Here is a 17,544-nt window from a genome sequence, read left to right on the forward strand (position 1 = left end):
CTTTTCTCAAAATGGCGGACAATGGCGCGCGTTCGCTAGCTTCTTCACTGAACTCAATGACGACATTCCATCACAGAATTATAACTCTGCATTCCACGTTGGAAGAGTTCGGTGATGGCGCCCTGTCTCTCCTGTATATAGCCGTCAGAAGGCTCTGACACATGTAATGCATGGTTTCCTTACATCTATGGTTATGCTAGTCTGCGTTCGCTTACGATTACTAGTAAGTTGGTAATCCCATATGGGCAAGAGACTATAAGGAAGTACCGGTAATGACAAAATTTTTGTTTCATGATTAATGCAAAATTGTCCAAGACCTACTTAGTAATCAGGGGCGGATCCAGGAATTCTGTAAAAAGGGGGGGGGGGGTGACTAATATTTCTGGTGCCACTTCCGGGTCTCATTCATTTTTTTTTTTCATTTTTTTTCCTTTTGTTTTTAGCGAAAAATAAAGGGGGGGGGGGGTGCGTGCGCCGGTTGCGCCCCCTCTAGATCCGCCACTGGTAATTGCATTATAAATTAATTTGAAATCGCTGCTTTACTACGTATTTCACTCTGGAAATACACACCCTGCACGACCCGCAGAACAATGAATGAAGGAAAGTTAGAGTCTTTACAGATCACAGTGAACCAAAGAGCTATTCTCAGTTAGTATACTATACAGTGTCAGCGTCAGCGTACCTAATTCTATCATAACACACCCATAAACTCACACATATAAAACGCATACACACACACACAAAAAAAAAAACCCCGTTATTCCTATATTTAGGGCCTACACTAAGCTTATTTCACTATTTGGTAATATATGGAAAGCTATTGTCAAATATAAAATTTGAGGCTGGTACATCAAGGCTATGGTCCTTAAAACACGTTAAATACAAAATTAGTGATGTTGATAATTGATGTTTAATAGAACGAACAGACCGCTTTTTTTTGGGGGGGGGGGGGGAGGGGGTATATTATGAGTCTTTGCCTTTTCTTTTGTAAGTTTGTTCACCTCCTCTTTTTCTTTTCCTTGCTCTGCTTTTCTCTACCTATCTCTGACTATTATTGACTCTTATACTGTATCAATTCGGTATATGATTTTCATGATTTTTCTTATGTTTTGTATATGCATTGTAATTGTATTATTTTTGTATTGTATTGTAAATTCGGGACCCTGTGGAAGAACAGACATATTTTGAAAATATGACTGAACAGGCAATTCCCCGTTTCCTCTGTACGTATATGTAATGTTATATGCAACTTGTAATATGTGAACTTTTATATGCAGACGGAAATAAAAACAAACAAACAAACAACCGCTATGATCTTTGGTAGCAATGCAAAAATAATATCACTGCCGCGGAAAGAAATTCACTCAGAGAGAAAGACTGTATAGATAAAAACGTATTTGACATGCATTGTATTACAAGACAGGGACAACGAAACATTCTTTTTTTAATCATTCCATTTTTTTAGCGTATTGTGTGGGGTAATGTGTGGGTTGAAGGTGTATATTGCTCGTATATGGACCATGGGGCTGGGCTATACGCTTCATGTATGGGCAACTACCTTTTATAGGCAAACCTTATAAGGTTGTGAAAGATAACTCTTGAGGTGGATTTTCGATTCACACAGAACATGAATGAACAGTTTAATCTCTCATAATTGAAAAAAAAAGGATCACAATTATGTACAACCTAAAAATAAGTAATATTTCTATGTCAATGTTGGAACCTGCATTTAGGAAATAGCGGCATGTATTATGAATAATATGTCAAGGTTCGACACAAGTCATGGCCGGTGCCACGTTTTCAAAGTGGGGGGCGGGGGCACTTCTGGGTTTCATTTCATTTCATTTTATTTCAATTTATTTTCATATTTCTCACATTTTACATTAAAGTATATAAATACGAAAATTATACAGAACATAATTTAAATGGAACTTCACCGAAATGTTCAAAAGTTTGTCTTGGTATAAACACAAGGTCTGTATACATGCGAGTTAAACTAAGGTCATAATGCGAAAAATATGATGGGGCCTTTGTAAAAGCGAGCTTGTAGAGCCGCAGGTCCCGTGATAGAATCAGATTCGGGGAAGTATGAAATGCAGTTTGGTTTTTTTTTTATGTGTTTATTGGAATAAAAAACAAATCAATACATGAACATGTAAATAAGAACAATCATCGGGAAAGAGAAAAAAATAGAAAGAAGAAAAAAAAAGCAGCACTACTCAAGCAATAGCAAATGGTTCTAGATGTGATTTAAAAGCAGCCACTTTGTCTCATACAAGATATTATCTATGTACAATGTATAACAAATATGATACGATATACATTCTTCAAAAAAATTTAAAGTAGATAACACAAAAATAACATGGATTATAAATTTGTGTTACGTACAATTGATAAGAGGAAATAATTATAAAATGCCAAGAGAACCATTAAACAACACCAACAGGAGGGCACGGGACTGATTTCTATGCACATTTTATCACAGAACTGAACAATTATATTCAAAACACGATTAATTCTAATACATTTGGATATATAAATGTGTAACTGAAAGAACAAAACAAAACCCATATCACTTGAAAGGAATCTCAGCCCATACACCCCCACGCGTGGTGTCCCTTGGTACATCAATTCAAATAAATAACAAATTGAACAGCGTAACGATTATCATTATACATATATTCAAAAAACAAATCTCCATTTCCGAAATGAATAGGGAGCTTATTATTTTTCTTTGCGATACAAAATTCAAGTTCTTTATTGGTCATAACAAGGCATTTATATCCTTCGAAGCTTAATGGTTTATTTTGAAATTTACATACATAAATATAATATTTAAGTAAAAGAAACAAATAAGTAATAAATTTATCATGTTCAAAACCGAACATTTCTTCAAAAGTTGAAACATTTAGCGGTTTTTGAGTTTTCTGAATAATGATGTCTATAGTTTCATTCCAGATGGGTTTAACTAGAGGACATTCAACAAAAAGATGTACATAGGTTTCAGGGTCAGTGTTACAAAATGAACAGTTTGGGGAGTCATTTCTTTTAATTTTATACAGAAAATCATTCAAGGCAATGGCTCTATGAAATAACTTGAAATAAAAAGAACGCATTCGAGTACTTATTGTGCATTTAAAGTTATTTATATGAGTCTTTTTCCAATCAACTCCATCATGTTCATGGAGGGTATTCCAAAATGAAATTTGTCGTTCTGGAGTACATGATTCTAACATAATATCATATGCATATTTCGAAATTTTGGGAGTTTTCAAGAGCTTGCTTTTAGCGTCGTCAAATATATTGTCAGGGGTTAAGTCGGATGTGACTAGCCAATCATCTGGTATATTTCGCAATAGGAAATTGTATTTGCGCCTGTCTTTTTTACTAATATCATAATCAAGAATAAGTTCTTCAAATAATTTGTAACCAGGGTGGGGAGGATTAAGTAAATCACTAATATATACAATTCCTTTGTCTAACCACTCTTCATACAAAAAATACTGCTTAGACTTAGAGGAAATATGTTTATTAAACCATATGCACTGACAAGAACCAAGTGCAGAGAAAACTGTATCAAACTCGTTTTTAACAAAATTTTCTCTAAATATGTACCATGTTTGAAGAGATTCAGCTAACTGAGTTGATCTTGCTTAAGGCACTTGTCGGAGCATGTGATTTCCATAATATATATTTTATAGTAGAAAAATTATTTAAACTTGACAATTCAATTGACTTCCACATGCTTTGAAAGTTGTCATCAAGAAGCATTTTGACCCATGACATTTTTTGAGCAACTGAGTATGTGTATGGATCAATCATTTTCAAACCTGCTAAAGAGTAGTCATTACACACCAGTTGTCTTTTGACCCTATCACTGCCACCATTCCACACAAATTTGTACAGTGTTGTATTCAGCTGTTTAAAAAAATTCTTAGGAATTCTAGTACACAGCACTGAAAATAAATAAAGAATTTGTGGCAGCAATAGGGTCTTTATGACACAGATCTTCCCAACTAGAGATAAATTTCTTGCGCGCCAACAATTTTAAGGTATTTTCAATGGATTTGAGTTTTATCTTATGGTTAAGTTTATATAACTGGTCTGAATTTAAAGAAAAATGAATGCCTAAAGTTTTAAAAGTAAATTTATTCCACTTAAGTCCTTTCTCAGAAAATGGAAATCTTTGAGAACCTTTCGTAGAGCCAATCCATATTGCTTCGGATTTAGAAATATTAAGTTTACAGCCAGAGCACTCAGAAAATACAGTAATAGTGTCAAATAATGCTCTAAAGGAGTTATCTGAGCCATCAATAAAACAAGTAGAGTCATCTGCTAACAAAGATATTTTCAGTTCGTTTTCTATAACTGGGATACCTTTGATATTGGGGTTCTGACGAAGAGCAAGAGCCATACATTCAATAACTAACAAAAATAAATATGGGGATATGGGACACCCTTGGAAAATACCTCTTTCCATATCAATTGGTTTGGTCAAATATCCATAGTTTGAAACATAACTTTTTCTATCTAAATAAAAAACCTTTATCCAATCAATGAAACCATCACTGAAATTAAATTTTCTAAGTACATGAAAAAGGAAATTATGGGAAACACTGTCAAAGGCTTTTTGGATATCAAGGAGAAGGATTCCACCAGGAATTTGATTCAATTCTGTATATTCAATAATATCGATAATTAGTCGGATATTATTTCCAATATGCCTTCCTTTCAAAAAACCAGATTGGTCTGGGTGAATCAAGTCTGAAAGATATTTTTTGAGGCGATTTGCTAAAGTTTTGGCTAAGATTTTATAATCTACTGTTAAGAGAGATATTGGTCTGTAATTTTTCAAATAGGAGACATTCCTGTCTTTTTTCGGTATCAAGGTAATAACACCATTTCTTTGTGAGCTGGAAATTCGTCCATTTTGTAAAGAAAAATTAAATGTGTTAACAAGCATATCAGAAATATCTTTCCAAAACACAATATAAAATTCTACTGGTAATCCATCTAAACCTGTTGATTTATTGTGTTTCATTTTTAGAGATGGGTTTATCAAGTAAGACCTTATCGGCGTCACACAGCTGGGGGAATTCAACAGAGTCTAAAAAATGTTCTATTTTATTACTCTCCTGATCACACTGTTTTTTGTACAGGGTTTGATAAAATGAATTAATTTGTTCTATTATAGTGTGTTGATTAACAATTATATCATCATCATCATTCTTTATTTTAAAAATACCTTTTTTCTCTCCACTTCTTTTTTCTAAGTTACAAAAATATTTGGAGCTCTTTTCCCCATCTTCAGCCCATCGTAGTCGTGAACGGACAATTCAACTGGCTTCAACTTCTAAGATATCATTCAAAGCATGTATCAAAGATTCTTTTTCATTAATAAGATCATTGTTATTTAAATCAGTACTTAATTTTTTCTCCACATCTTCTATTTCTGCCAAAAGGTGTTTTTTTTTTGCAAAGTCCTTTTCCTTCTTTTTACGTGTACAGTATTCTATACATGTACCAGTAATAGTGCACTTTAGAGAGTCCCATAATACATTCGGATTGCAATTGCTATTAGAATGAATTAATTTAAATTCTTCTATTTTGTCCTTAACCATTCTACTAAAATTTGCATCGTCATGTAAATATTTACAATTTAATTTCCAAAATCCTGGACCCCTTAGTGGTTGGGCTCCTTTAAAATGCAGTGTAACAGGGGAATGGTCCGATTGAATTCCTGGGATTATTTTTGATTGCAAACAATTTGTAACAAAATTATCTGACACTAAAATAAAATCAATCCTGGACAGTACTTTAGGGTTTTTTTTTGATGTCTTGTATATTGCTTTAGGTTTGGATGAAAACTGCGCCAAATGTCACAAAGATTAAATTCTTCCATTAGTGTTATTAATGTTTCTCTTGCTTTGACATTTGAGTGTGTTTCCCTACCCCCCCCCCCCCCTTATAATCCAAGGGCCCAAGAACTGAATTAAAATCCCCGGCACATAAAATAGAGGTATAATCGAATTTATCCATTTTACTAAAAACTTCAAGAAAAAAAATTTTGATCATCACTATTTGGACCATACAGATTTACTAAAATTACAGGTACATCATTAATGATAGCAGACACGATCAGGTATCTACCGTTAGGATCAATATAAGTAGAGTTAACGACCAACGACACTATGTTTCGAATTAAAATGGCTACTCCTCTACTATTTGATGTGTGGCTCGAGAACCATGCTTTTTCACCCCATTGTTGTTTCCAAAAATTTTCATCAGATTTAGAAGAATGAGTTTCTTGAAGAAATATTATGTCACTTTCAATACTTCTCATATAATGAAAAATTTTACGTCTTTTTACATGATCTTGAATTCCCCTGCAATTAAATGTAATGAATTTAAGATTTGATTTGCTATTCATATTTTTTGAATGGGGAATAAGACCAACATATTATCAATGTTGTAGACAAAACTCAAACAACAATGAGCTAGCGACAAAATAAGAGATAAAATGACTGCCACTAAGTGATCATAAGTTTCAATGTAGGTTACCATAAAAGTAAATAAAGGCTGCATAACATTGGAGGCTGCAATAGCATGACTGAAATAATAATAATATTAAAAAAAAGAAAGAAAGAGAGAAAGAGAGAGAGAAAAAAAAGATTAGAAAGCAAGCAAACAAGAGCGCAGGTGCACAAAAACGCAAAATCCAGGGCTTCAAATCACAACACAGCCCTGGACAAAAAGTGCAAAAACCAAATGCAAAAAGCGCAGCATTCGGCCAAATTTCACATGTATAAGTTTTGAATTGTGACATCAAAAAAAAAAAAAAAAAAATCTAACCTTCTTTCAAACATGGATAAAAATAATAATAATAATAATAATTAAAAAAATGATGAACTAATAATGAAACTATACAACTTGTAAACCAACAACATACTAACGTGTAAACTGTCAACACTCACACAGTGGAAAAATGTGTAAGTGATCATAGTAAGAGTTCATCTTGCCAGAGTCACCTATAGATAAAACTTAAAATGGAAATGTCTATCATCAGTCACCTCATTTGTAGGGAAGAATAATAATAAACATGTACATTTAGTAGCTACTATGATTAATAAGAGAGACTATAAGTAATAATCATTGAATATACTAGTACATTATAAAGCTTAATGAAAATGGCTATCACCAAACCTCTAGAGTTCAGGATTTATGGTAATTATCATCTGAAAATACTCAGATCTCTTTTAAGGAATGTTCTTGTCCGCTGACTACAATGTAGGGACTGTAGTTTAGGATTTTCATTTGAGTTTCTCAACTTACTCCTAAATTTTTACTTTAATTACTAAATAAAAAAAAATTCATACTCTCTAATCATCTACGCTACAACATCAATAATATATCATCTGCATAACTACATCATTTCTTGTATAAACTAAACTGATATAGGAAAAAAACAAACAAAAAAACAAAAACAAAAACAGATTACTTCATACAAAAGTAGTTCTCTGTTTTTTTCACTGTAGCGTCTTTTATGCTCTTGTGATATCTGAGTTCTTGTATCCACAACTCAATCCTTTTCCTTTTCCAGAATTTTACTTTACTTGAATGAGTTTGCCAGCAGGACTTCTGAAGCACAGATTGTCAGGGTATGTAAAGAAGGGCTTCTTGCCCTCCTCTTTCAGCTGTTGAAACTTTGTTTGCTTCTTTTTTCGGAGTTGGAGCACTCTCCAAGAGCGCCCTCCCTCATGCAGTTATTTTTTAAAGACCGTACTATAACTAGGGGAACCGATTAAAACGAACAAAATCAGATAATAAGTGAAAAAGATACACAAAGACCATATGTTGCAACTATAACCTACTATACAAGTAAGGACATTGGGACAACAACGACTGAGATTGTAAGGATGCAAGTGGGTGTGAAGGTATAGATGATGGCGTAACAATTTGGCATAAATACATAAATAGAAAGTGGGATAATAAGAAGTTTATCATGAATGTTTAGACAATACAAACAAGGACAATAGAGCTCAGGAGTCAAATTCCAGCAGGGGTCGTAATCCATACAGGCCGTGTGACCATGGTAACAGACAGCTGCCACGCGCAAGAATTCCGATAATCTATCGAGTGTAACAATAGTTGATAGAGAGCGCAACAGGCAGACTGATAAAAAATAATGTACATGGTTAGGATCCCGTCGGACTTCTAATAAAAGATAACAAGACAAGGGGGAAAATACAGAGCAACAAGTACTTGGTACACTATGCATGCCGTAGCTGCTTAAAAGATATTGCTTCAATTTTCGTTTGAATGAGGTTAAAGTGGTGCAACTTATAAGTTGTTCCGTATAGGGAGTTCATTCCAATGCTTATATATATATATATATATATTTTTTTTTTTTTTTTTTTTTCGCGAAAATTGTTCGGGTACGTGGAGGGTGATACGCATGACGTTGGTGGGTTGGATAATCATGACTGTGTGATTTCCTATAACCTTTGGGAAAATACATCTGGTAATTGCCCAGTTAAGAATTGAAACATAAACAGGACAACGTTGTAAAAAATATCTCAGAAATTGTCAAATTTTATTACTCACAAAAAGTCCATTCGTGTGAGATCCCAGCGTGGTTTACAATTGAAGACCTGAATAGGCCTATAAGAACGACCCAAGTCCAATTTTTGGCCACATTCAGTTTGACATGGGAAATTGTAGCTTATATGCATTGACTCATCTTGTGTATAAATGATAAATCCTAATTACCACCGAAAGTGCCTGAAATGAATGAGTGAAATCTTATATGAATGTAAGAATGACCCAAGTCCAGGACTTGGGTCATTTTTTACATTCATATTATAGCGCCCTCTATCATCGCTTCTCTCATCTCATAATAGCAGCCTATCATGTATATATGATTCAAAGAACGACCCAAGTCCATCACATAAAATGGCCTCTCCACAATTAATGTAAATGTTAATTGTCATCACGATATATATGTTCTAATTTGTATGTACAATGTTGCCTTCCCATCACAGTTGAAAGGAATATTATTGGACAAATAAAAAAGATATGAAGTTTTTTTTTTAAAAGTTTACTCGAAATGGCCTTCCATGGACTTGGGTCGTTCTTCAGGCATATATTCAGATACTCAATTCTAATAGCGCGTTTTTGCACAATAAATAAAGAATCGATAAGGTTTTTAGAAGCATTTCCCCACGCCAGAATCCCATGATTAAGATAGGTAGATATAAAGGTTGAATAATGTATACTCTGCCCGTCCGTAGAATATTACATGGAAAATAATAGCTGAGTTTCATTAGAACCCCTGTATTTTTAGCAATAATTCTATACTTTATACATATTTATACTAACATGGGTTCTCCAAGATAAATCACTATAAATATAAAGACCCCAAAATTTCGTACTATTGGCCTGTGGCAGATCAATGTTGTTGATATTGACAGAGATAGGTAACACAGGTGGGGAATTACTAAACAAAATAATGAGTTTTTTCAATGTTTAAGGATAGTTTATTTGCAAAAATCCAAGATTGAGCAGAAACAAGTTCTTCATTTATTATGTTTATTATAAGCGCATCAGGATTTTGATGAGAAAAGAACAAATTTGTATCGTCCGCAAAACAAACGAAGGAAAGGATCTTAGCTGAGTTCTGAATATCGTTAATATTATACAAGATAAAGAGACGTGGACCTAACAGGGAACCCTGAGGAACACCGCAAGCAATCAGTTTAGGTTGGGAGTCGTGACCGTGGATACTTACAAATTGTTTCTATTTGTCTAATAATCAGTAAACCATTCTAGCGCCTTTCCCCGAATTCCGTAATGATTTAACTTATAAAGTAAATATCATGATCTATTGCATCAAACGCTTTTGATAAGTCAGGTAAAACACCAACAGTATGAGATACATCATCTAATAGCAAGAGCTATCTCACCAATAGACTCATGAGTAATGCGTGAGTTGTACTATGTCTTTTGCGAAATCCAAATTGAGAATCAGTAAATATTTTTGACTGAAGAAGAAAATTGAGGGTACGTTTATACACAAGTCTTTCGAGTGTCTTTGAAAAGGAAGTGAAAAGAGAAATGGGACGATGATTATTAACAAAATCTTTCGCCCTTTTTCTTTTTAAATGGGAGCAACTCTGGCTACTTTAATATCACAAGGAACTTTACCACTAGATAAAGATTGATTTAAGATAAAAGTAAGAAGTGAAAATATTTCATGAATCACATTCTTTACCCAAAAAAAAAGTAATTCCATCATACCCGAACTTTCATCAGCTAACAAGCAAAAGAAAAAAATGTCTTTCGACTTGTGGTGCCACTTCCGGGTTTATTCAGCTGACAAGGAAGGGAAAAAAAAAGGCTTTACAGCGCAAAAACAAAGCCCATACCGTGCTTACACTTCAAGTTGCATGGCATTCTATTTCTAGTGCCACTTTCAGGGTTAAAAAAAAAGTGGAAGGGGGGGGGGGCAAAGTGGTAACACCCTATCTATTCCTGTGGCTTGAGAGGGCTATGTAGAGTGGACTGATATTAAAGCAAACGTAACAAGCATTTTTTTTCCGAATAAATGCTGTCCAATAGAGCCACAGACCAAAAGACACACATTTTTTGTTGTTGAAAATTTGGTGGTCCAACATCAATTTTAGTGTGTAGCACACACACCCATTACTCATGCAGTTCGTGAATAGAAATGTAAAAAAAACAAAACAAAACAAAAATATATTTGCTAGTATAGTATTATGTTGATGGTTCAGATAAAGGCCCTTATGCTTGAATAAAGACGCATCTATATATTTCATGTGCATATGAATTGCTATGCGTGTACATTGTGTGCACGTTTGTGTTGTGTGTGTGCGGGTATGTGTGGGTGTATGTGTATTTACAAATGTAATTATGTGCACACGAATACGTATAATTCAGAATGTACGAAAAAAGTGATACAATAAAGTACAATTCATGTTACATAGTATAATGTTTATGGCTTTTGATGTTACTTATAGCATCTCGAGTCCGACATATTAAACAGCCTCTACTAGCATCAACATTTTTGCGCCATCAACGTTGAAAACTTTGTATTCACACCTCCACACTACCCCCACAGAACTCTCAGTTCAGTGACTATACCCCTTTTCTTTTCTTTTTTTCTTCCAAACACTCCAGACACACAGACACACAGACACACACACACCACCACCACCACAACCACCACCACTACCACCAACAACAAAAACAACTACTACTCAAATCAGCCTACACTTTCCCAACGCCCCAAGCAAGACAAACAGTTTGCTTAGTTAAGCCGTGATTCAATTACTTTTATACTTTGATATTATTTCATTGCAATTACCACCATGGATTTATGTTATATACCGTAGCTGTTTATTGGTGTTGTTGTGGCATGTATACTTGCAGCTGTGCAATATGAACAATACACAAACACACACACACATACACATCTATCCTCACTAAAGTATAAATGACATGGCATGACATAGTTACAACACTGGTCGAAAGCGAATAGGTAAATGCGACAGTGCGAACGGTCAATGGCGCCCCCTGCCACGCCCCGCCGATTAAAAAGGCAAGGGACCTCCAAGCAGTACCCCAAAGGGCGCCAATCAACAACCACGTGACAGAGAGGCGCCACGCTTCTGACTGCATAAATGAAACAATGAAACACGATCATCATCGGCATACATACTTGGGCGGCTACATGTCAAAGATTAGATTTCAATAATTTGCACGACACTGTACGGCATGAACACTTGCCAAAACTTTTAATTGTCTTTGTATTTTTTCGTCTCTGTACAGCTGAAGAGAAACTTTGCAAAGTCATGATATCCTCAACATCAATTATGTTGCAAAATGCATGCATATCTTAATACGTAGAGTACGTACCATAATAATTTTGAAATTACAATAAGTTCTGAAGTATTTTTTCTTCAGATTACTGGATACGCCCACGAAAAACAAAACAAACAAACTAAGATTCTGCCAGTGACATCATCAGTCAGTCATTGCTAAAGTAATGATTAACAAAAGACCTTGGGATGCACCTTTCGCTATAGACTGAGCATAACTTGCACATGTTGGTAACATTATTGACAGAAGATATTGCAGGACAAGCATATTATATAGATTTGCATTATTTCGCTTTGAAAACGAGTGAAGTGCCTATCCAAGTTTTTAAAAAAATGTGTGAAGAGTTGAAATATGAACATGAGCTGATTACTCATACAGGAGTGTATGACTATAATGATATCTTCGCACACATTAATTTGTTTGCCTGCGTACTCTGTCTTGTCATAAAGGGGAATGAAACCCAAATATGGATTGAGTGAATGCAGTAGCATTAGTAGGACACAGCATGTTTATAGCCCTGTTTTTTTCTTACATTTTTTTTTCTCTTTTTTTGGCGTCTCAACCTGTACGTCAATGATTATTTTCTCAAATTTTTGTCACACGGCTTAATGAACAGTATCTGTACTATAACATTACTTTATTCTATGTTTAAAGCTTCTCGTACTTTGTATCAATAACCATTTATGATATGCTTATTCATTAGCACAATATTTATGATATATCAATTTCAAATACTTTAACGGAGATTTGGATAAAGTTGGTACAGTGTACACATGCACGTTCAATGGAGCATGTTTATATGGATATATGTGTTCATAGAAAAAAAAAATAGAGGAAAAGAAATCCTTTTCAGCATCCCCTATTCATGTTCGTTTTCTATCCTTTTAAGTGGCTGTGTGCAAGTGTATTTTGGTGTGTGTATGTGTGTGTGTGTATGTGTTATTGGATATTACAAACATTTATTTTCTATCCATTTACGTGGGCGTGTACATATGTATTTCCGTGTGTGTGTGTGTGTGTGTGTGTGTGTGTGTGTGTGTATGTACATTTACAAAAATGGGAATATTTTGAGACTTCGTTGAATAAACCAGTCTGAAGCTACGTGCAACGTCTGTGACTTTTATGAAAATAGTAAGGTTTCCATAGTATTCCACTCTTTCTTTTCTTCATTTTTTTCCCTTTCCTTTATTCCTCCTCCTCTTCTTCTTCTTCTTCTTTTTTTTTCTCTTGTGTTGTTTTGTATTTTCTCCCCCTCCTTTCCCATGCGTTCCTGTCAGCCTGTTGGCGGGCTGATTATATAACTATATTTACTATATTGTGATGTGTAGGCAAGAGCAGTTAACCAAATTAGGTGCATGTGTATGTGTGTGTGTATGGGTGTGTTTGTGTGTTGCATGTGTACAGATAGGGGTGGGGGAGGAAACAGGAAGGGAGGGAACTGGTGGGGGTGGTCATAGGGACTCAGTAAGGGATATGAGTTAGTAGGTGGGCGGGTATTGGTTGATAAATAATATGGTTCCATTATTTATTACTGTATAATTTTGCTGCATAATTCATTTGGATGATTATTAAGATTAATGCTAGAAGAATTGAATTATCACTGTTAAATTTAAGCAATTTTTTTGAGAGCATAGGGGAAGTGACTGTATGTAAATTGATAATTGTTCATGAAAATGTAATTTTTGTTATGTCATTATGTACAGCAATAGCAAATTTGCTATTATGATCACAAATGTATATTTTCGTCATTTCAATTGTAGCAGATGAAAATTGTTATTTTTTTTCTATTACTTTGAATGGAACAGAATAAACATCGTTGAAAAACAAAAAAAAAGTGTGTTATTGAGTATAACAGACATCTATTTCCCTGGAAATTTCTATAAAATATTTGAGATAGATATATATGATATATCACATAGATTTATGAGACACACAACCATTAGGGAGACAATTTGTGCATGATTTCAGAGAGAGAGAGAGAAAATTAAAGAAAAGGTTGACATGGAACTTCAGCAGGACTCATTGAAAAGGAGAAGCATGGTAAAGGTCCTCCTTACAGGTAAGAATTCTATATTCAGTGTTCTATTCAGACAGAGATATGTGTGTGTGTGTGTGTGTGTGTGAGACAGAGAGAATATTATACAAAATTACTTAACCAGTTACCCCCCCCCCCCCCCACACAATGCTAAAAAGGAAACACTAACAACGATTTTGAATAAATTTGTACTACATGTACCTAATTCAAGAATTACCATGACTAATAATATCACATTTACCACATCTTGCATAATTTTCTCATTTTATTTAAAGTTCATTGACCAACGAATAGAGTGTATAATGTGATACTAGTAATTGTATTTGAACATTTCATATCAATGAATGAAAATATGAGACATTTGATTTATCATCTTTGTAATATACATCCTAATATTTCACAAAGGTGCATAAAATATTCATGGCTCACAATCCAAGTCACTTATCGATAACAGACACCTTTAATCAAGGTCTCATTATTTCAGAATGTCTGCAGCATCATTGAACTTCAAAGCAGTCATGCAGTTGGTGGATAATCATTTGTAGTTTGACATCGATTTTTTATATTACAGTTCACAATGTTGCACATACACTAGACATATCTTTGGTCGGCGGTCATTTCTCAAACCAAGCAAAAACATCACGGTATGAGACATTGATTATACATATACATTATGACACTGATTTTTACATTTACATTTCATGCATACTACATTTGACATCATACAACAAAAATGGAATTTTTCTCGAAAGACAGTACAGCTGGATATGGTAGCAGCATTATATTACTGCCTGCACAATTAAGGCATCATTCCTCAAACAATAACTAGAGGAGCACTCAAAAAGAGCAGACCTCCGCCAGCAGCCATGATTAATATATCACCATTTCATAGGCAGTATCTCTTTAACACAAACCATAGAGATATAGGGACATCTACATGTACATCTGGTGAAAATTTGATCATCCATTGCTGAGTAATTTGAAGATTAAGCTTAATTTATGACCTATACGATACCTTTAACCTCATGACCCCAAATTTAATTGTTTCTTTCATACTTCATTCCTTCATCATTTGTTCAGTTTTATGGAGCAAACAGTGGCGTTATATGGAACTATTTATGAGCAGCATGAGATGTTAATAAACTTAGCAATCACTTTAACATAACTTCGGCCTCATGCAAAAGGGCACTAATAGTATACAAAGTCTATGGTGTTAAGGCCCTTTTGGCATGAGGCCGACGATAATCTATGCTGCAGTAAAAGTCCTTTTTCCACCTGTCACTTGAATGCCAAACCACACACCAAGGCAGATGAGCAGCTTAACTTAGCAGATAAAGATTTAAAAAACAAAACAAAACACCCAAAGGTTTGAGAAAGAGATATTATGATAATTACTCAATATCAGTATGAGACCACGGCCAAGGAGTTTTGGATCTTCCCACTAAATCGGAAAGAGATAAGATGGTGGTGAAGGTCTCCTACAATGAAGAGCCTTGCTCTGAAGATGAAGGTGATAGTTCAAGCACAAAGGAAGCCAGGAAAACAAACAAACAAACAAACAAACGAACAAACAAGCATAAGCTACAAATTGCCAGGGATGAGATGATAGATTCACAAGCAGGTCTGGCTAAGTTCTGTTCAACTGCTTTTTGAAATCTGGATGTAGGTCTTTGTGATGGAACTGAAAAAATGGATGACAGAATCTCAACATCACATCATCATGAAGCAAATACTTGAAGTACGGAGGGGATTTCATGAAGCGTTTCAGTCGGATACTATTTGACAAACTGTTACAAGCTGCTGAAATCCTTGCATCTGAGTGGCTGAGAGCAAATTTGTACGACAACTTTGTCGGACAAAATGCTTCATGAAATGCCACCCTGGACCTCTGTTTCATCAAAGTTGTCAGCCCTGACAAGTTGTCAGTCTTTGACAATCACCATGGTAGCAGTCAGTGACAAGAGCTTCTCAGCCAATCAAAACCAAGGATTTTACTAAAATTGACAGAGACTGACAAGTTGTCAGGGCTGACAACTCTCATGAAACGGTGCCCTGATCGCACTCAAAGAAGATGATAGTTCGACAAAAAGTTTGAACTCATGTCTCTTCAAAGAAGCCTACGAAGTCTTATCATACGCCATCACCAAACCAGACAATTGTCAGGATCAGGTTGAAGAGAGAGTCCAACCAGAACACCCCAAGGCTGAGCATGAAACAGATGATTAAACCCGTTGAGGACAAGTACCGAGTATACTTGGGCAGGGTGTCTATGTGAAATGTGTATTGTAGTAAAATAAATCCGTCCTAAACGTATTAACTCCATCAAGATGATGGTCAAACAATGACTGCACTGATGTGCTGATAGAGCAGATGAGGATGACAATGCTAAATTTACTGGAGCCAGCAGTTTTTGGAGGAGATCCCTTATCCTACCCTACATGGAAACATAGTTTTGATGTTCTCCTTGAGCACAGTGGGGTCAAACCAATGGACAGATTTTCTACCTGTGGAAGCAACTGAAAGTCCAACCACTTGACTTGCTGAATACAAAGAGGCAAAGACGTCAAGCTTGTAAACAGCACTACAATATTCTAACAAAGGCATAGGGTCAAAAGGTTTAAAGTTGCAGGGTGTATCTTTACCTATCCTGCAGTCAACAGGTGAGGCAATGCAATTTGTGAAAAACATGTTGTTTTTTTTTCATGAAAACAGCAGTATTCAGGGAGAAAAAAAAACATACAAAAATATTAAGAAAAAGAAAGAGTTGGTATCATTGGAAAGGTCAAAACTTCACTGAGTGCAAAATTTTCATACAGAGGAAAGATAAAATGACATTCACAACTTTTTCTAATACATCTCATCAATCAATTAATCAAGATGTCACAAAGGAGTAGAAAGAGCAGAACGATTGTACAGGTACCAGGTATGGCTGTTACATTCCATTTTGACAATCAAAGGTTTCACGACATACAAATGCATCTTGATTTGTGTTGATACATGATACCTCAACATCTGCAGTCTGCAGTGAAACGAATATCTAGAAACAATCCATATATTTTTAAACAATTTTTCTTCTTTTTTCTCTTCAGATTACTTGGATATGCCCACAACAAGAAGAAAATTCCAAACCGAGATTCTGGTTGTAACCTCATCTGTCAATCATTACAGTACTAATATGATTAACGAAAGACATTGAAATGCACCCTTCCCAAGACAAAGCATAACTTGCATGTTCCCTCGCCATGTTTTTTGTTAGTCAAATTAATATCACAGAAACATGCAAGTAATGCTGAGTCATAACACACCTACCCTACATTAGCCATGTTCAGACGTATTTCTAGTCGGAGTAAGATTTTATCGCATAGCAATTAAAATTCTAATTGATACTTATCTTACCACTACCCTGTGTCCACACGATGGTCTGGGAAGAAACTCTGACCAATTTACCACAGCCTTTGCGGGGATCAATGTTAAGGGTTGGTGTAACTTGCGGAAGTGGTAGTGCCGCGCATGTCGACCATACAATTGTTTTTTACCAGCAGCATTTGCCTTGTCCATTCTTTTTGATGAGAATTTCTGAGCGCTAGCTTCTTCGTCGCGATCGGCTAGGT

Source organism: Diadema antillarum, unplaced genomic scaffold (assembly GCF_040938485.1).
Source record: "Diadema antillarum isolate AM-2024a unplaced genomic scaffold, OU_Dant_1.0 seq00001012_RagTag, whole genome shotgun sequence".
Taxonomy (NCBI): domain Eukaryota; kingdom Metazoa; phylum Echinodermata; class Echinoidea; order Diadematoida; family Diadematidae; genus Diadema; species Diadema antillarum.